This window comes from Rhinopithecus roxellana, chromosome 9 (genome assembly GCF_007565055.1).
Source record: "Rhinopithecus roxellana isolate Shanxi Qingling chromosome 9, ASM756505v1, whole genome shotgun sequence".
Taxonomy (NCBI): Eukaryota; Metazoa; Chordata; class Mammalia; order Primates; family Cercopithecidae; genus Rhinopithecus; species Rhinopithecus roxellana.
In genome coordinates, this window is record NC_044557.1 from 52327842 (window position 1) to 52350272 (window position 22431).

Below are 22431 nucleotides of genomic sequence, written 5' to 3' on the forward strand. Positions count from 1 at the left end.
CGCTAGAAACAGATGCCAGTGCTATGCTTCCAGTCCAGCTTGTAGAACTGTGAGACAATTATATTTTTTAATACAAATTATCCAATCCCAGGTATTTCTTTATAGCATTGCAAGAATAGCCTAAAACAGCAAACTAGAAGGAATTCGAGACTCCCCCTCCTACCTCCCTCAAGGTATCAGTTACCAAGAACCACTGGAGCCACCTCCTTAAAAACCAACTTGTACTCTTCTCCACTGTCACCATGGTAGTCTCATTGGATCTCAAAATTTGTCATCTGGATCACTTTCGTTTTCTGCCCGCCCTAAGTCTACTGCCAAAAAGATAGCTCTTAAAACTTTACCTTCCATGGGATCTTCTTTTCATTTTAATCTCCAGCAATACCAACCTATTTGTTATGGTCTGAATGAACCCTGAAAGTTCTTGTCCACATACTTTCACTTGCTGCTTCCTCTGCCTGGAATGCCTTGCCCCACTTGTCTGTCTGAGGTCAATTTTACTACAATTTTTAAAATTCTATTTCCTTTATTCAAAACAAACTATTTCCCTTTTATCAGTATTGAAGTTTTATATGCATGATATTGTAAAATATAATTATATTATCAACTATTGATACAAGTTACAATTACTGATTTATACACCTGTCTATGCCACCCAGATATGACTTATTATGTTACCATTTTGTGGAACATATTGATTGATGCCAATAAAGGTATTTTGAAGTGGCTTTAATATGTTTTCCATCTTTCCACACATCCATCACATTCAGTATCTCCAGCAGGTTGCCAAACTTCAGCCAACAGGAATGAGTCCCATTACCAGAACTTAGCTTGAACCACCTCAGGGGAGTAGAAGTGTGCATTATTGCTTCTACTTAAAACTTTCTCTTTCCTCTTCTCTGCTTGACAAAATCCTCATGCTTTAAATCCCACATTAAATGTTACCTCTTCTACTTACATTTTCCACAATCCCTATGCAGAATTAGTCCTTTTACTCATGTTTGCTTCACATAGAACACGAACATTAGTAAAAATTTTTACCTACTTTGCTAACATGTAATCTCAGAAGACACAGACTTTTTAAATAGCTTTTTAAACATCTACCATGCACCTTAGTAATTTCTAGTAAGTTCTTGATAATAGTGGAAGAGACAGACAATTAGGTCTTATGATGTTCTGACATTTCTCAAACTCTCTTGCAGTTAGGATAGGACAATATCCAGTTTTTCCCAGTGAACTATGATTAAATGTGATGTGGGTTACTTTCAGTCAAGTCAATTAAAAGGTGTTATGCCTGCTGCAAGTTCCTCATCATCTTGACAACCTTAGAAGACATGTTCAGATGGTTGTATCACAGAATGGCGGGGGGTAAAATCCTTCAGTAACTTAATAGGGAAGTTTCCACCAACTGACTTAGAACTTTCTGTAAGAAATACTCAAACATCAGCTATGATTAGGCACACTTATAATTTGAAAAACTAAATGAATACATTAATAAACTTAATAAAATTTTGGAGCCACTGTCTTCAGAAGTAATATAAACAATAATGAGTTATAAACATGGTATCAAACTTTACTTTGAAATAGAGGCTACCATATATAGTGATTATGGCTATAAAGATTTTTATGAAAAATATGGTACTTAGTATTTAAAAGTTCTTTAAGTATTCAACCCCATGATAACAAATTAATAATCAAGACTTTATATTTTTTGGAAAGGACAATTTATGGTATGTATTGTTGTTTTTTAATTATGTTTCATCAATAACATCATTGCTTATTTTAATAGTCAGCATTTAAACTAAACAAGGTTGTACTAGAAAATTATAAATAATGTATGATCAAAATTTATAACATTGTTCAAAGTACAACAGTTAGAGGGATAATCAGGTTACTAGAGTTTGAGAAAAATTGTATTTGTTAGTTTTATTATTTATGTAAGCTTAGTATAAAAATGATATTTAATTCATTTACTTCTATTTTATTGTATTTCCAAATTTCCTGTACAAATAAAGTACAGTGACCTGTATGTCCTCAGGAATTCTTAGTTTGTATAGATGTAATTTTCTATTAAGATTTGCATTTCCTATTTTGGAAACATATTTTAAAGGTCACCTTTACTGAAAGCATGAGTTGAAAACGTTATATAAAATCTACCGAGGGAGAGTATTATATATGCAGAAAATATTAACTTAATAAGAAAGTAATAGTCATTTTAAGAGACATGCCCAAGTAGAAGGAATCCACTGTGGTAGGAAGGCAGTCTTGCTTGCCACCACTCTGATGTAATATTAATATATATATACACATATATATGTAAAAGAAATTTAAATCACATTTTAAAATAATAAGAATACGAATGGAGACATTTTGTTTTGTAGTATCACCCATGGCTAATCATTTTAATTAAAAATGAGACTTTCTTATAGTATAAAGAAAATATTTCCAAAATACGAATGCAGTTATGCTATTGTATGCAATGGTATATACCCAAAGGAATATATATCATTCTATCTTGTTATAATTGCTGGGTTGAATGGTATTTCTGTCTTTGAAACATCGCCACATGTGACCTTTGTCAGAAGGGTAGATTGCAAACATTTTCTCCCAATCTGTAGGTTGCCTGTTCGTTCTGATGATAGTTTCTTTTGCTGTGCAAAAGCTCTTTAGTTTAATTAGATCCCATTTGTCAATTTTAGCTATTGTTGCGATTGCTTTTGGAAATTTCACCATAAAATCTTTGCCCATGCCTGTGTGCTGAATGGTATTGCTCAGGTTTTCTTCTAGGGTTTTTATGGTTTGGGGTTTAATATTTAAGTCTTTGGTCCATCCTGAGTTAACTTTTGTATAAGGTGTGAGAAAGGGGTTCAGTGTCTGTTTTCTGCATATGGCTAGCAAGTTTTCCCAGCACCATTTGTTAAAGAGGGAATCCTTTCCCCATTGCTTTTGTCTGGTTTGTCAAATATCAGATGGTTGTAGATGTGTGGTCTTATTTCTGATATCTCTATTCTGTTCTATTGGTCTATATGTCTGTTTTGGTACCAGTACCATGCTGTTTTGGTTACTGATGCCTTGTAGTGTACTTTGAAGTTGGGTACCATGATGCCTCTAGCTTTGTTCTTTTTACTTAGGATTGTCTTGGCTCTACAGGCTCTTTTTTAGTTCCATATGGATTTTAAAGTTGTTTTTTTCTAATTCTGTGAAGAATGTCAATGGTAGTTTGATGGGAATAGTATTGAATCTATAAATTCCTTTGGGCAGTATGGCTATTTTCATGATATTGATTCTTTCTGTGTATGAGAATGGAAAGTTTTCCATTTGTTTGTGTCCTCTCTTATTTCCCTGAGCAGTGGTTTGTAGTTCTCCTTTAAGAGGTCCTTCTCATCCCTTGTAAGTTGGATTCCTAGGTATTTTATTCTCTTTGTAGCAATTGTGAATGGGAGCTCACTCATGATTTGGCTTTCTGCTTGTCTATTGCTAGTGTATAGGGAAGCGTGTGAATTTTGCACATTGATTTTGTATTCTGAGACTTTGCTGAAGTTGCTTATCAGCTTAAGGAGTTTTTGGGCTGAGATGATGAGGTCTTCTAAATGTAGGATCATGTCATCTGCAAACAGAGACAATCTGATTTCCCCTCTTCCTATTTAAATACGCTTTACCTCTTTCTGTTGCCTGATTGCCCTGGCCAACTTCCAATACTATGTTGTATAGGAGTGGTGAGAGAGGGCATCCTTGTCTTGTGCCAAGTTTTTAAAGGCAATGCTTTCAGCTTTGCCCTTTCAGTATGATAGGCTGTGGGTTTGTCCTAATAGCTCATGTTATCTTGAGGTATGTTCCATCGATACCTAGTTTATTGAGAGTTTTTAACATGAATGGGTGTTGAATTTTATCAAAGGCCTTTCCTTCAGCTATTTAGATAATCATGTGGTTTGTGTCATTGGTTCTGTTTATGTGATGGATAACGTTTGTTGATTTTCATATGCTGAACCAGCCTTTCATCCCAGAGATGAAGCCAACTTGATCGTGGTGGATAAACTTTTTGATGTGATGCTGGATTTGGTTTGCCACTACTTTATTGAAGATTTTTGCCTCGATGTTCATCAGTGATATTGTTCTGAAGTTTTCTTTTTCTGTTGTGTCTCTGCCAGGTTTTGCTATCAGGATGATGCTGGCATCATAAAATGAGTTATAGAGGAATCCCTCCTTTTCAATTGTGTGAAATAGTTTCTGAATGAATGATATCAGCTTCTCTTTGTACCTCTAGAAAATTTGACTGTGAATCCGTTTGGTCCTGGACTTTTTTTGGTTGGTAGGCTATTTATTATTGCTTCAATTTTGGAACTTGTTACTAGTCTATTCAGGGATTGGACTTCTTCCTGGTTTAGTCTTGGGAGGGTGTATGTGTCCAGGAAGTTATCCATTTCTTCTAGCATTTCTACTTTATTTGCACAGAGGTGTTTATACTATTCTCTGATGGTATTTTGTATTTCTATGGGGTCAGTGATAATATACCTTTTATCTTTTTTTCTTGTGTCTATTTGATTCTGTGCTCTTTTCTTCTTTATTAGTCTAGGTATCGGTATATCTATTTTATTAATTTTTCCAAAAAACAGCTCCTTGATTTATTGAATGGTTTTTTGTGTCTCTATCTACTTTAGTTCCACTCTGTCTTCTGCTAACTTTTGTATTTGTTTCCCGTTGCTTCTCTAGTGATTTTAATTTTGATGTAGGGTGTTGATTTGAGATGTTTCCAGCTTTCTGATGTGAGCATTTAGTGCTATAAATTTTTCTCTTAACATGGCATTAGCTGCATCTCAGAGATTCTGGTATGTTGCCTCTGTGTTCTCATTGGTTTCAAAGAAGTTCTTGATATCTGCCTTAATTTCATTATTTACCCAGGAGTAATGCAGGAGCAAGTTGTTCAATTTCCGTGTAGTTGTGTGATTTTGAGTGAGTTTCTTAATCCTGAGTTCTAATTTGATTGCATGTGGTCTAAAAGATTGTTTGTTATGATTTCAGATTTTTGCATTTGCTGAGCAGTATTTTACTTTCAACTATGTGGTTGATTTTAGAATAAGTGCTGTGTAGCACTGAGAAGAATGTATATTCTGTTGATTTGGGATGGAGAGTTCTGTAGATGTCTATTAAGGTCTACTTGATCCAGAGCTGAGTTCCAGTCCTGAATATCCTTGTTAATTTTCTGTCTCATTGATCTAATATTGACATTGGGGTGTTAAATTTTCTCAATATTATTGTGTGGGAGTGGAAGTCTCTTTTTGGTTTCTAAGAACTTACTTTATGAGTCTGGGTGCTCCTGTATTGGGTGCTTATATATTTAGGATAGTTAGCTCTTCTTGTTGAATTGATCCCTTTGCTATTTTGTAATGTCTTTCTTGGTCTTTTTTTTTTTTTTTTTTGTCTTTGTTGGTTTAAGGTCTGTTCTGTTAGAGACTAGGATTGCAACCCCTGCTTTCTTCTGCTTTCCATTTGCTTCGTAAATTTTCCTCTGTCCTTTTATTTTGAGCCCATGTGTGTCTTTGCACATGAGATGGGTTTCTTGAATACAGCATACTGATGGATCTTGACTCTACCCAATTTGCCAATCAGTGTCTTTTAATTGGGGACATTTAGCCCATTTACATTTAAGGTTCATATTGTTATGTGTGAATTGGATCCTGTCCTCATGATGCTAGCTGGTTATTTTCACACTAGTTGATGCCATTGCTTCATAGTGTCATTGTTCTTTATATTTTCATGTGTTTTGCAGTGGCTAGAACTGGTTTTTCCTTTTGGTATTCAGTGCTTCCTTCAGGAGCTCTTGCAAGACAGGCCTGGTGGTGACAAATTCCCTCAGCATTTGCTTGTCTGAAAAGGATTTTATTTTTTCTTTGCTTATGAAGCTTAGTTTGGCTGGATATGAAATTCTGGGTTGAAAATTCTTTTCTTTAATAATGTTGAATACTGGTCCCCACTGTCTTCTGGCTTGTCGGGTTTCTGCTGAGTGATCCACTATTAGTCTGATGGCTTCTCTTGTAGGTGACCTTGCCTTTCTCTCTGACTGTCCTTAACATTTCTTCTTTCATTTCGATCTTGGAGAATGTGATGATTATGTGTCTTAGGGTTGATCTTCTTGTGGAATATCTTAGTAGGGTTCTCTGCATTTCCTGAATTTGAATGTTGTTCTGTCTTGCTAGGTTGAGGAAGTTCTCCTGGATAATATCCTGAAGTGTGTTTTCCACCTTGGTTCCATTCTCCCTGTCTCTTTCAGGTACTCCAATCAGTCATAGGTACAGACTTTTCACATAGTCCCATATTTCTTGTAGGTTTTTTTCATTTGCTTTCATTATTTTCTTCTCTAGTCTTCTCTGTCTACCTTCTTTCAGCAAGATAGTCTTCCATCTCTGATATTCTTTTTCCAGTTGATTGATTTGGCTACTGATACTTGTGTATGCCTCATGAAGTTCTTGTGCTGTGTTTTTCAGCTCCATCAAGTCATTTATGTTCCTCTCTAAACTGATTATTTTAGTTAGCAGCTCTGGTAACCTTTTATCAAGGTTCTCAGCTTGTTTGCATTGGATTAGAAGATGCTCCTTTACCTCAGCAAAGTTTGTTATTACCCATCTTCTGAAGCCTACTTCTGTCAATTCATCTATCATCCTCCATCCAGTTCTGCATCCTTGCTGGAGAGGTGTTGTGATCATTTGGATGAGAAGCGACACTCTGGTCTTACAAGTTTTTGGTGTTTTTTTCATTGATTCGTTATCTTCATGAGTTTGTCTAGTTTTGATCTTTGAGGCTGATGACCCTTGGATGACGTTTTTGTGGGAACTTTTTTTGTTGATACTGTTGTTGCTTTCTGTTTGTATGTTTTTCTTTCAGTAGTCATGTCCCTCTTCTGTAGGGCTGCAGCAGTTTTCCGGGGGTTCACTTCAGGCCCTATTCATTAGATTTGCAACCACACCTGGAAATGTCACTTGAGGAGGCTGGAGAACAGTAAAGATGGGTGCCTGCTTCTTCCTCTGGGATCTGTAACCTCATGGGGCATCAACCTGGTAACAGTAGGAATGCTGCTGTATAGAATGTCTGACAACACCTGTTGGGGTGTCTCATCCAGTTGGGTGACATGGGAAGCAAGCCTCATTTAGTGAAGCATTTAGGCTGTCCCTTGGTGGACGGGATGGGGTGTGCTATGCTGGAGGGAAACTCACTTATCTAGCCTGCCCAGATTCCTCAGAGCTAGCAGGAAGAAAGACTAAGTCTGCTGGTCCATGGAGACTATGGCCACCCGTCTCCCCAGGGGCTCAGACCCAGGGAGATCAGAGTTCTGTTCCTGAGCCCCTGGCTGGAGTTGCTGGGGTTCCTGCAAGGAGGCCCTGCAGCTAGAGTGTTGGCTGCTGCCCCTCCCGCAAGGAGCTCAGCCCGCCTAGACAGCAGACAGTGATGATGGCCACCTTCCCCTCCGGGAACTTGGCAGGCTTAGGCAGAGTCTTGCCCAGTGGCACTGGTGGTATGAGCTAGCAAGTAGGATTTTCCAATCTGTGAGTTGCACAGCTCCATAGAAAAAGCATGGTTTCCCAGGCAGAGTAGCATGCTCACTTTCAGTCTCCCGTGACTGAGGGTGGGGGCTCCCCTCCCCTGTGTGGCTTTCAGGTGGGCTGCCACACTCCACTCCACTTCCTTTCTCTCTGTGGGTCACACCAGCTGCCTAGTCAGTTCTGATGACAGAACCTGAATATCTCAGTTGCTGGTGTAGGATTAGCATGCGTTTTGGATCTTGTCAATGGGAGCCTCTGATTGCTGCTGCTTCCAGTCAGCCATCTTGTCCTCAGTGTTTTATACTTCTGATAACAGAGATCTTTGATTTATTTGGTTAATTCTTAGTTATTTAACTGTATGTGTGGCTATCATAAATGGGATTATATTTTTTTCTTTTTCACATTGTTTACTATTGGCATATATAAATGCTACTAGTTTTTGTATGTTGGTTTTGTAGCTTGCCACTTTCCTGAATTTGTTTATCAGTTTTAATAGTTTTTGTGTGTGTGTGTGTGGAGTCTTTAGGATTTTCCAAATATAACATCATATCATCAGCCACCTAGGATAATTTAACTTCTTCCTTTCCAATTTGGATGTCCCCCATTTTTTTCTCTCGTCTGACTACTCTAGCAAGGACTTCCAGTACTATGTTGAATAACAGTGGTAACAGTGGGCATTCTTGTCATGTTCCAGATCTTAGAGGAAAGGCTTTCAGTTTTTCCCCATTCAGTATAATACTAGCTGTGGCTCTGTCATATATGACTTTTATTATGTTCAGGTATGTTCCTTCTATCAAAATAATTATTTTTAATGAATAGAATTGTTTTACATTTTAGTGAACAAAAGAGTCCTTAAAATCTCAACAATAAGATAGTATGGTACAAATATAGTTTTTCTCTACTTTTGACATTCTAAAGCTGATTTTTTTCCTCTCCTGATAAAAGTTAACATGTCTCTTTTGATGGTGAAAAAAATCAAACAAAATAATCACAAGACACAACTTGGAATAGTTTTATGTCATCATTATCAGTTGTCCAGGACTTACTAATAATGATTGTATACCTCTACTCTTCTATTTCAGTTTTTATTTACTTTAATCTTGATTATTTTTATGTTTTTTGGGTTTTGACTTATATCATGGATAATGTGATTAATTAAGAAAGAAAAAAAGAGAGAATACTTTCTGTTATTCTTTTATATCTTACGGTCATAATCAGTGGTCTTCAGGCTATCTGATCCTAGGATAAATAATATCAAATAGCAAGAACAGTGACAAAATTACAATGCTTGATTTCCAATTTATTTTTTAATAGTAAATTCTGAAAAATATATAGGTATCATATATGTTTCATGATGCAATTCTGATGAATACATTTTGGCAGTTTCTGTTTGCATTTGGAACTTAAGAGGCATAACAAATGAAATGGTATTGTACTGTAGTCATCAAGCCTAATGGGCAGAAAAGACAACCTTTCTAAGTATGTATTCTCTTCCCTTTGTATCTTTGGAAGATCTGAAAGCTTGACTTAAAAACAATTGAATTGTCTTTTCAATAGATTAGTCCACCCAGTGAGTTTTGCATTCTGCATTCTAATTAATGATTATATATTGAGTCATGACCTTCAATGCTGAATTTTTATTCTCTATATGATATGCAGTAATTGTATAATTGTATACTTTTTCTTATTTATTGATGTTACTTTATTTCAAGATGTCCTTTGTTTCCAGTTCCAACTTAGGGCTTTACCAATGATGGATGCTTTGTGTCATGAGAGTTTAAGAGCCCACAATAAAACGAGAATTCCAACATGATCCTTACAAAATTAAGCACTTTGAGTGTTGATTTGTGCTATTACTGAAACTACTAAAACCCCTTCACTTTTTTTTTTCCAGATGAACACATTAATGCTTAAAAAATTTAAATAGTTTGCCACTGATTTCATGCTTGTTAATGGCAACCCTAGCTCTAGGTCTTCAAGGTCCACTTTGGACTAAATCCAGGTTCCCAGATGCTGTACATTTGGCCCATGATTTTCGGTATTTTAAATAATTACTTATATTTTGTTTTAGCCTTAGTTTCCCAATCTCCCTCTCCCCCATACACCTCAGTTGTAATTGAGTTGCAGACAGAACTAAATCAATAGCTCCTGGAAACTGTAACCTCCACCTACCCATGTTAACAAGTTCTTTTCCTCTTATCCACAACTGCAGGTAGTGACAAATGTGTAGTTCAATTGACTACTTTATATCCCCAGCTTAAATTCATAATGGAACTGTCAGTCAATAAGACAGTATTTGGTGGTCACATTCTAACTGAAAAATGTATTTCCTGACTACCTGTCAGTATGTCCCAAAAGATAATGTTTTAAATCCAGAATGTGTGGCACATGTCTTTAATAGCATACAATTAGTAACCTAGTCAAATATTTTTATAGTGATATTTTTCCCTAGTCTAATATTTTTTATGATGTGAATACTGATTCATAGCAACCAGGCTGTATAGGAAATCACTTCCAATAAGTAGTCAAGGTGGTTGCCCCATTAAAGCACTTGCTATTTCTCAGAAAGCACAGAAGATAGGTTTTTAGGGTATGGAAGAAAGATTTTTAGAATTAAACCCAGAAAAAAATAACATTTCTGAATATCATTTACAATTATTAGAATAAATGAAGTTAAGCTGAAAAGGATATTAACTTATCTTCCTGGGTTCTCAAGTGTAATGGAAAGAAGACAACAGCCAAAGACACACAAAGAGAGTTGTATCTGGCTTGCTTTGCCTACTGCTATGCTGCACATTTTGTATTTCAATTACAATTTTTAATTAAGAAATTTCAACTGTTGTAAGTATGCTTAACAACTAACATATTCATATAACCTCTAAATGGAATAAGTCTCTGTTAAGAGGTAATGAACTTGAATATTAATACAATTCTGATCAAAAATATGGAAATGTATTTAAATTAAAATTATGTTGGCATTATGTTAATGTAAAATGGTAACTCACATCTAGTTTGGGGCTATTTTAAGAAGTATATTAAAATGCATTTATTATTTCACTACTCTAAACCCATGGAAATAGGAGACACTTCAAACTTTAACTTGATAATATTCTTAATAATATTTAATACATACAAAATTAAAAATAACCTGTGATCTTCTTTGTCATTTGTAGTATCTGGAGCAAAGATTCACTGAGTGTGAAATATGTTTCTAAAATGTTACATATTGATACATTTTTGTAAGTTTTCATCTATATTGTATCATCCTGACCTGTCTCTGACCAAGATGTATCATATATTACAAGTATGCTAAATTTTTCACTTGGTAACTTTATTCCAACCCTTGCCTCATCCATTAATTAATTCATTCATCAATTATTAATTTCAATCACTTAAATAACTCACAATCTGGTTCAGAAAGTAGACAATTAGGTAATTAAAAGACTGCAGTTACCTTTAGAAGAACCTGCCCTCCCATGGCTTCCTTCTCAGTAAACTGATCACCACTGACATGGAATGCTGAAACTGGCCACTGAAGCCAGGTTGTTCTAGATGAATCACTCCTTCACGTACAGTCTTGAAGACAAGTGCCTCCTGATATTTTAAAATCATTTTTTAAATATTTAAAATATTTTAAAAAGGCACAAATTATTGTGCCTTTTATGGGTACTATATAAGCAGAACCTTGATATAATTTCCAGATTGTTAACCTGTAGCAAATTTTATTACAGAAGAAAAATGAGTGAATTTTATTATAATTTTAATATATTCATCAGCATATAAAAAACTTTCATATGTACTTCCTGAATCTAAAATAAAAGTTGAAATTGTATGGAAAAAAAAAAAAAATGACAAGGTCACCAGGCAGGCAACGGAGGAAAAGTCAAAGGAGGGAAGGAACAATACATTTAAAGGCACTGGGGGAATAAAAGTGCGTGAATGGGTCTACGGGACATGACAGTTGATGTGGGATCCTACAGTGGTTCCTGGAACAGAAAAATGACATTTGTGGGCTGGGCGCGGTGGCTCAAGCCTGTAATCCCAGCACTTTGGGAGGCCAAGGCAGATGGATCATGAGGTCAGGAGATCGAGACCATCCTGACTAACATGATGAAACCCCGTCTCTACTAAAAAGTACCAAAAAATTAGCCGGACATGGTGGCGGGCACCTGTAGTCCCAGCTACTCAGGAGGCTGAGGCAGGAAAATGGCGTGAACCTGGGAGGCAGAGCTTGCAGTGAGCCGAGATTGCACCACTGCACTCCAGCTTGGGTGACAGAATGAGACTCCATCTCAAAAACAAAAACACAAAGCAAAACAAAACAAAATGACATTTGTGGAAAACCTATTGTGAAATCCTAATGAATTCTGTTTTAATAATGTGTGTGTGTGTATATATATATATAAATACATACATTCTATATATTTATGTGTATGTTTATGTATTTATGTATATGTTTCTGAAAAAGACTATGTGTGTTGCACATAGCTGACATTTACTCTATTTCAGAAATATATTTTTGAATAATTTTTTTTAAACAACACATTTCCTCCTCTGACCTGACTTTTATTTTGACCTCATTCCTCTTGTTCACTAGTTTAACTAACAAAATATTAGAAGATCCTAGTTTTCTTACATAGAGATTTCTTTTTAATAGAACATTCTTTTACAGATAAATTGCCTTTCTTCCTAAGACACTGCTAAAAATACAGAAAAAGAATATAATTCCCAACTGATGTATATTTACTGACAAAGCATGCTATTTGAATTCAGATAGAAGTATGTTTGAATTTCATACATATTGTTTTGTCTCTAGTCACTTCTGAATTCCAGAATCCTCATCAGTAGAACTCATGCACTTACCTAACTGGCATCCTGTGAGGAATAAACCAAGTTATACACATGACTATACCTATCCAGTGCCCAGCACATGGTAGAATATTAATAAATGAAAACATCTTTTCTCTTTCCATTTGTTATCTACTTGCTACTAGTCTCTAAATTCATGGCACATTTATTGAATAAATTATTCTCTATGTCCTTTTGGACACATTAGTTGACCTCGTTGCTCTCTGTTTCCTCACCTACTCAATAGAGAAATGGAATCAGATATATTCTAAGTTTCCTTCTATCTCAAAAACGATTTTAAGAACAGGGATATAAATAAGATTCACTCAGAGAGAGAATATAACTAATGCGTTGGAATAAGAAATTTCTGGTTTTGAATATATAATTGAGCACTTGCTAACTGTGAGACTTTGGATTAATGACTAATATTGTGAAGGTTCGGGTTTTTTCCTCAATAAAGCAGAGATAATAATATTGTCTATCTTAGAAATTTCACTTGAAGATTCGATGGCATATGAGGATTCAAGGGATTTTCAATAAATAATAACAATTATATGATGTTAATGTTATAATCATTGTAATTTACCATTACCATGTCATCATTATCATACTACCACTTTAATTTTGCAAAAGAGAGGGTTGGAAAAAATTTAAGTTTACTGTAGTTTTAGCAAAATTATTGTCTAGGATACTTATATATTCTAATTTTCAGAAACTGTGAACCATAAAGTAAATATTTATTTTATTTTAATGCTTAATTTGGGGCAATATAGATCTAAGAACATATTTTAACTTTTTATTTATTGAAGAAGAAATTGTTGAGCATCTAAAATTTTCTAGACTTTGGAGCTGCAGCATTGGAGAGAAAAATTTTATCTTTGTCCTCATAGGGTTTACAGTCTAGTAAGAGAATTGGGTGATATAATCCATATTAGTTAGCTTTTGCAATATAAAAAAATCCATTCTATGATTACAGATTTAAGACAATAAACAGTTACTATTATGTCTCAGGATTCTATGGATTAGCTAGGAAATTCTTTTTTTTTTTTTTTTTGCTCTGGATTAATTTGGCTAGAGATGGGTAAGATGAACTCACTGAAATATCTAGAAGTTTGATTGGGAGCCTGTATGGGCAATGAGATGACTTTACCAAGGGCCTGTGGGTACACAACATAATTGCCTGGGCTCTTACACATTCTAGCGATTGTAAAATTCCCATAAACAAAGATAGAGCAAGCCCCAAGTGTCAGCAATTTGCAAATGCCTACTTGCATAATGTTTGTAATTACTTCATTGGCCAAAGCAAATGACTGGGACAAACCCAGTGCCAGTGTGGGGGTAGACCACTCAATCATTTACATGGTCTATTGACATATAATTCAAAGCTGGGATTGTTGTTGTTGTTGTTGTTGTTGTTGTTGTTTTGGAGGACAAGGAGAATGGACTAGAAGAGGCAATGTGAGCACAGAGGACACTTTGAAGCCCAATGTCTGAGGTTGTTTAAGAAAAAAATAGTTACCTTCTCATGGGTCTGGAGTGATGCAGAGTCATCAGGGCAGAGTCAGATTTTAGTTTGAACAAGAAAGAGAGAGGGACTTTCCAAACAGATGAACAAAAACCTGAAGGGAATAGGCGATTTGGATAAGAATTGACAATGATTTCCTGAGGGTCTTGGGAGTTGAGGGGATATGCTAGATGAGATCAGATTAGGAGATCAGAGGCCAGGTAATCAGGGTAACCTGAATTTTCAGGTTCATTAGGAGACCAATGTATTCCTTGCTTAGGAAGTATCAAATGGAATGTTGTGTTTTTCCATACCTGATTCTAAACAAATAAAGTTATTAAAGGACCAAACTTCTAGATATTTCAGTGAGTTCATCCTATCCACCTCTAGCGAAATTAATCCAGAGCAAAACCTTGAGTTGTTTCAAGTTTGTCAGAAATTTAGTGGCCCTAACTGAAGGCTTTTTCATGACAAATAACAAATAGATGTTGTTGAGCCCAACTGTATGTAGATGTGTAGACTATCTTATCTGATAGAGTGTTAGTTTTTAGTCCTTAACAAGCACAGCCACCACAGACTCCTCACCTTTCTAGCATTTAAAAAGCTCACCCTTTCCCCCTCATTAACCTACTCAATGCCTTTCATCTTCTAATGTGCATTCACTTGACTGACAAGTAAGTAAACTCAGCATTGCTGAAAGTGCTCCATTTTCTGGAGTATGTACCGTGGCTCTTGGTCTCAGTCGAGAAAGAAGAATTCAGGACATGGACACACATGAGGAGTGAGTTTAGGAGTGCAAAGTTTAATAGAAAAAGAAAAAGAGAGAGAAAAAGCTTCCTTATGCTGAGAAAACAGGTCACCCAAAAGAGGGTCTCCAATTTGCCAGGGAACGCAATCGGTTTTGTACAGAGGCTTGAGGAGGCAGTGATTAATTTACATAGGGCTCAGGGGATTGGGTTGACCAGGTGTGCTATTTACCTAGCCCTGGAAAAGACTGGCCCTCCCACCCTAGACTTTTATTATGCAAATATGGCCTCCACCTGGCGGCAGCCATAATGCCTGTACACGTGGTTCTACCTGGAGGCTGCGATGATACCCGTAAACACGGTGACGAGGAAAAGAGGGCAGGAGATGCCTTATTGAATGTACCTGGCTTCCAGGTACAGCTGCCAGTATTTACATATAAAAGTTCCTACTTTGTATGTCTGTGCCTGACTTGTCAGGCTGCTTTCTATTAGACAGGAAATAGTTTGGGGGCTGCTTTTTATGAAATGAAAATTCCACCGAGAAGTTTCACCCTTTCTAGCTGCCTAAAAATTATTTCTTAATAACACCTGTATTATTGTCTTTTTATTATTTATTTATTTATTTATTTAAGACGGAGTCTTGCTCTGTTGCCCAGGCTGGAGTGCATAGCGTGATCTTGGCTCACTGCAGCCTGCGCCTCCCACGTTCAAACGATTTTCAAGTCTCAGCCTCCTGAGTAGCTGAGATTGCAGGCGCGGGCCACCACACCCACGCAATTTTTTCTTTTTTTAGTAGAGATGGGCTTTCAATGTGTTGGCCAGGCTGGTCTTGAACTCCTGACCTCAAGTGATCCGCTCGCCTCGGCATCCCAAAGTGCTGAGATTACAGGCATGAGCCACCATGCCCAGCCTGTCTTTTTACTTTTTAAAGAGAATCTGAAGATCTTGGGTTTTTTGTTTTTGTTTTTATTTTTGATAAGAGCCTAAGAAGACTAATGCTTGTGGTTGTAGTACAAATGATGGTGGTGACTCAGTGAGTATTGTGAGTGGGGTTGGGGAGGGGAATATTGGGGACAGAGAGGGACACTTTCCAGGAGCATGTGGAGTTCTGCAAGGATATGTGAGGGCAAGATGGAAAGATCTATCATATCCAGACCTCTAGACCTCACATCTAACATCCAGAGCACAAAGATACAATTTTTATAAAGAGTAACATGCTTGTTGTGATTAACAAAATGTTTTATATAGCCAGATATTTTGTGAATAGGTGAAGTGGAAATTTTCCCAATTTACTTATCTCTACATTTAGACATAGATTTCTAAATATTCTTACCTTACTTTGTTAATTAAATCCAGATTTATCATCTATGAATAAGTCTAAATTTATTATCCATGAATATATCTAAAATTCCTTAAATATATTTACTTGCATGAACTACTTGTTACTGCTCTGTATATATAGATGACTTGCAATTTAACCATTTTATTGTTATTTTTAAGTAAATCTCAGTAAATTCTCCTGACGTTAGTAGACTAAAATTTGGGAATAAGTTTATGTCTACCCCATCCATAAACTTCATGATTTTAAGGGTTGTTATCTTATTTCTCAGCTTTTATCTTTACAGTTTAAGAAGCTCTCATTTGTAGTCTGTTATTACCCTGAAGCCTCTCTGTATCCTTGTTCAAGAGTAGAAAGGTTAAGCTTCACTTTCTAAATCAGAACCTGAAGGAACTTGATAAGAAACAGCCAAAGTCAGGGATCATTAATCACTATCATGCAAGAAAAATTGAGAAAAGTATCAAGAAATGCAGCATTGTCATTTGGGGCCCTACTTTCTTTTTTTTCCATTCTAATTTTCTTTCAAAATATGAACAACATGCATTAAGAAAATTAAATTTAAAAAATCTTGAGTTACTAAAGTCTTATGGTAAAAATTTGTATTTGAAACGATATAGTCTCAAAATAGCACTTTTTAATAAAATGTTATTTTATAACATTTTATAATAAATTTGGAGTTAAATTATTCTTCAGGCTAAATAGAGTCAAACAAAGATGTGAAAATATGGAATTTTCTTGTATTCTCTCTATCTCTTCCTATTGCTTCCCATCTGCATCCCCCAACTGACAAAAAACATATCAATCATCAAACTACATGTAGTATTTGTGTAATATTTTTCATCTCTAGGTTATGAGGGAAAAATCTTTAAAATTCATTTTTATAAATATTTTTATGGAAGTAAGTTATGGGTTATAAGGGGATCTGCAATCAGATAAGGATGAGATTGTTTTGCAGGTCAAAAAAGGAAAGGAAGAGAGAGACAGAGATAGTGTTAGAGAGAAAGAGCAAGAAGGAGAGCAAAGGAGAAAGATTTAAAGAGGTTCTTAAGGGAAATAGCACCTATGTTGGATATATTGTTCTGAGAGATTTAGGCAATGGGAGATTATGCATGGGTGGTTGTTGATAGTTACGGGTGTGGAGCTCATCCAAGCAGAGTGTTGAAAATGAGAATAGGAAAAAAGTATATAGGAATAATTTTAGAGGCTGTAAATCAGCAGTCCCCTACCTTTTTGGCACCAGGGGGTGGTTTTGTGGAAGACAAATTTTCCATGGATAGCAGGCGGAAGATAGTTTTGGTTTTGGGATGAACCTGTTCCACCACACATCATCAGGCATTAGATTCTCCTAAGAAGCATGCAGCCTAGAACCCTTACATGCACTGTTCACTGTGAGAATCTAATGCTGCTGCTGATCTGACAGGAGGTAGAACTTAGTTAGTAGTGCTCCCTAGCCTGCTGCTCACCTCCTGCTGTGCAGCCAGGTTCCTAACAGGCCACAGACTGGTACTGGTCCATAGCCCAGGGGTTGGGGACCCCTACTCTAAATAATATGAACTCAGTATAGATCTATAGATAGAAAGTCAATAAAAGATAGCTGGGAAAATCACCAACACTAAATGTTGATAGTAGTTTTGCATACTTATTGAGTAAGTACGTACCCAATATTCTAGTGGAGAGAATAAATTTTGACAATTGGTAAGGAATGAGAATATGATTATCTCTTTGCAAATGAACATATACTTTCCCTTCAGCTTGCTTTTACAAAGGCTCTGCAATATCCCTCACAATGTTTGCTTGTATTCCAATCATCCTTTTAGGTTTCAGGTTAATTTTGAAGTGAGAGGTCATAATTTGAACACATTCAAGCATCTAAGGATACTGCTTTACATTTGTTTGTCTCTTCTAATCACTTTCTTTTCATAACTACCATTGATACCTACAGAAAATCCTGGTTCTTGATTGGGCACGGTGGCTCACACCTGTAATCCCAGCACTCTGGGAGGCCTAGGTGGGCAGATCACGAGGTCAAGAGATTGAGACCATCCTGGCCAACATGGTGAATCCCTCTCTCTATTAAAAATACAAAAAAATTAGCTGGGCATGGTGGTGCTCACCTGTAGTCCCAGCTACTCAGGAGGCTGAGGTTGCATTGAGCTGAGATTGCACCACTGCACTCTAGCCCGGCAACAAAGTGAGACTCTGCCTCAAAAAAAGAAAAAAAAAAAAGAAAAAGAAAATCTTGGTCATTTTATTCATATATTTTAATGGTTTTTATCATTGCATTATTTTGTATTACCTGGTTAAGTGCATGATTTTTTAATAGATTTAATATAACTATATTCACATATAATTGTGAACTTTCTTATACAGGGTAAATAAATGGAATCTGAAAACAGATGTAAACTCCTACGTGATTACCTTAGACTCTTTGTGAAGTTTCTTCCCTTAAATGTAGGAACATAATCCTGCTGACTAAAGGTTGGGGAAATTTTTTTAAGATTTTAAAAGTATAAACTTTCCAAGGCTTAAAAATGATGGGTTTGGCTACATCAAAAATAACAATATATATTGAACAAAAATTCCACAGATAAATTTGGCAGATTATGACACGAAGAAGGGACTTTTGCAATGTTTAAAACTAACAAGTTACTAATATGTAGACTGCAAAAAAAAAAATACCTTACACATCACCAAAAAGAGTGAAGATCCAAGAGAAAAATGAAAAAGGAAGCCTGAATGGCTGACAAGTATATAAAGAATTGCTTTAACTCATTAGAGAAGCACAAATTGAATAAGTTAAACAAAAGGAGAAGTTCCTTTATAATGTGACAAGTATTGGAAAGATGGATAATGATAATTACTCTCGGAGTTGTTGATAGATGGGAGCTCTGAACTGGGAAAATGTACATTACTGAGGCTGTACTGGGTCAATCTGACTGAACTTAATAAAGCCATATGTTTGCATCTTCTAAGGCCCTGTATTTCCCTCCTGGGTGTTTAGCTTAGAAATGTTTTCACATAGGTCTGTAAGGTGGCATGTGAAAGGATATTCACTAAAGCCTTATTTATGTTAGCTGGGAATTGAGGGTGATCCTGGGTATCAATCATTATAGTAATGGATCAGTGAAGTGCTGGAAATCTGTAGTACTGAACACTTGGCACATTAGGGAACAAAAATTTAATTATTAATAGAAAAATATAAATCTCAAAAATGTTGATGAATGATAAAAGTAGGTAACAGAAACAGATTTGGAAAACATTAACATTTATGTAAGTTGGAAACCCTACTTCCTCTTCCCACAAAAACTACATATGCTATAGGACAAATTCATAGATAAGGATATATATTAAATACATTGGTGTAGGTACTTATGGGGGAGTAGGATGTTAAGGGAGGAAAGAGACAAAACTAAGCTTAAAATGCATGAAACAAAGAACAGAGTGGGTACCATTACTGGTGGTGTGAAATACAATATACAACCAAGAGAAGGGTATGATGAACTCACTGGTGTTCTTCAGGATTAAATACTTTTCTTTACAAAGTATTTTTTCTTAATACCTGACCATACTTGAATAAATCAATAAATCATAAAAATATAAATTACATAATTTAAAAAATGTATTATAGTATTTAAAGGACTTACCAAAAAGATAGAATATTATATTTTCTAACACAGTCATTTGAACATGCTGTGTTTGTGTGACTGATCTTTTAATATTCAACAATTCATACAGCAAAAGTGTTTTAAGTCATAGTGTGAAGGAACAAATATAGTAGCAAAATTCATCTCATTTAAAAAAAGACGAGTAAACATTGACTAATCCTTAGATGCGTATTAAACTTTGAGTTGGAACTAGATGACCAATGGTAAATAAATGATGTAGCATGAGTCCAGTCAAAAATCAGATGTAAAACTTAACACCTGTATAATTCCACCCAACCTCTTGAAGCATATGATCTCTCTCTTTTCTTAAAGGACAATGAAATTCACACACATTCATTTACAGCTGCAATCAATATTTATTGTTAATACTCTTTATATTTAGTTTCTGAAACTTCCTGGTAATCACTATAATGCGATTTTAAGTAACTGCCTAAGGCAATACAGATTTTGTCATAAATAAGAAATTAGCTATGGCAAAAAGAACAGCATATTAACATGCACTGGGCAACTGTTCCAGTTCTTGGTTTTCTTTTAAACCTCAATAGTGTTACTCTCTGCTATTATCACACATTTTGCAGGCAACTTGTCAAGTTTTGGTTGTGGTTGTGTTTTCTCTTTCTAGTAAATGAGAATTTTCATATCCTCAAATTGCTAAAGAGAAAGGTGGAAAGAAAGAAACGAAACACACTTGGTTTCCCAAATTGCAGAGTCCAGAACTAAATTAGATGGAAGCTGGGGTGAGGGAAGTTGACTTTTTTGACAATGTAAAGTTGAAGATTTGATAGTAGATGTAATTATATTTTTCAGAACCTGTAATAGTTCTGTGCTATGCCAGAGATTATTTGAAACAGCTATAGAATCTGATAGCTTCTTTAGGACCAAGGAGTAACATGGTGACACATGAAACGCTGTCAATCTGCTCCCTGTTCTCTACCTCCCTCCAACAAATAGGGTGTGTATTATTTTCTCTTTCACTTCACTTTAACTCCTACCTCCTCCTTAATGTGATAAATATTTATATGTACTACACATATTGTTTAAGGAAAACACGTAATGCATTGAATCTTTCAGTGTTTGAAACTCAAAAAACCATACTCATGCATTTCCTCCTACTTTGGGCACTGTTACCTTTTCTCTGAGACAATGGTCGCCACAGACTAAATTGAAGATGAAGCTCATGGAAAATGTCTTAGTACATTCAAGCTGCTATAACAAAAATATCATGAACTGGATGACTTATAAACAAGAGAAAATTATTTCTTACAGTTATAGAGACTAGAAAATCCAAGATCAAGGCTCCAGGAGATTCAGTGTTGATGAGGGTTCCCTGTTTAAAGATTGCACCGTCTCACTATGTCTTTACACGGCAAAAGGGACTAGTTAGATCTCAGGAGTATCTTGTATAATGGCACTAGTTCCATTCATGAGGGAAGAGCCCTAATGACCTAATCACTTCCTCAAGGCCCCACCTTCTAATACTGTCACAATGAGGGTTAGGTTTCACCATGAATTTGAGGGGCATAAAAACATTCAGACCATAGAAGAGAACAAATGGTTCAAGAAAATGTGGGAAAAAAATCAGCATTCATTAATATTTCAAAATCCTGTAAGATTTTAGCAAATACTGATAGCTATCTTCCTTGAGTCCCAATACCTGTTTTGCCCTTCTTATATATTGTAATGGAATATTAAGCTGGGAACTTGTCTGACTAGCTAAATAATACATTCCATGGCCCTTTTGCAGCCAGTGCAGCCATGGAACTAAGTTTTGTCAATCAGAGATGAATAAAATGATAAATTTACATGCCAGGGCAAGCCCTTAAGGAAAGGGTTGGGCTCCTCCTGTCCCTTCAGTTTTCCATTTTGTGGCTTGGAAACTGGACACAACAGCAAGTCATCTGGAACCTTACAGATGAGGGCAATAGCACAACGCAGCAGAAGAAGCTGCTGTGTCAGCCCAGTGATATCACAATGGCCATTACATTTCAATATGAGTTTTAGAAGGGACAGACTTTCAACAACAACATTCTACTCACTGCTCTAAAACCTCCTCTCCTTCTCACAAATATTATTCATTTCATCCCAAGAGCCGCTTAAGGCTGAATTCATTCCAGCATCAACTCAAAAGTCCAAAGTACAAAGTCTCATCCAAATCAGGTATGGGTGAGACTTAAGGCACGACATAATGCTGTGCTTAAGCTCAGACTGTAACATCAGAAAGCTATACATTTATATATCACTTAAGTCAACTGTTATTCTGGACACCTTGTCTATAAAATGATTTTTATATTCTACAATTTGGAAAACACTATTAAATATTCTTCATCAAAACTTGCACATTGTCTTTGTTTTGTGTTGCTATAACAGTATACCACAGATTGAGTAATGTACAATAAACAGAAATTGATTGGCTCATGGTTCCAGAGACTGGGGAGTCTAAGATTAACAGGCCTGTATCTTTCAAGTGACTTCTTGCTGCATCATTCTATGGTGGATGGGAAAAAGAGAGTGAGATACAGAGCAAGAAAGGGAGAACCCCCTTCCAGGACAAAGGCATTGGTTCATTCATGAAGATGGAGCCATCATGACCCAAATGCCTCTTAAAGGCCCCACCTCCCAATGCCATCACAATGGCAATACAATTTCAACATGAATTTTGGAGGAAACAAACATTCAAATCATAGCACACGTTTAATTCCACTTTCAAATTATCATTTAAGTTTAATTAATCTTATATATGGCTTTATTCATTTGATGCAGATTCTTAATACATTCAACTTTAGAAAGTGATACATCT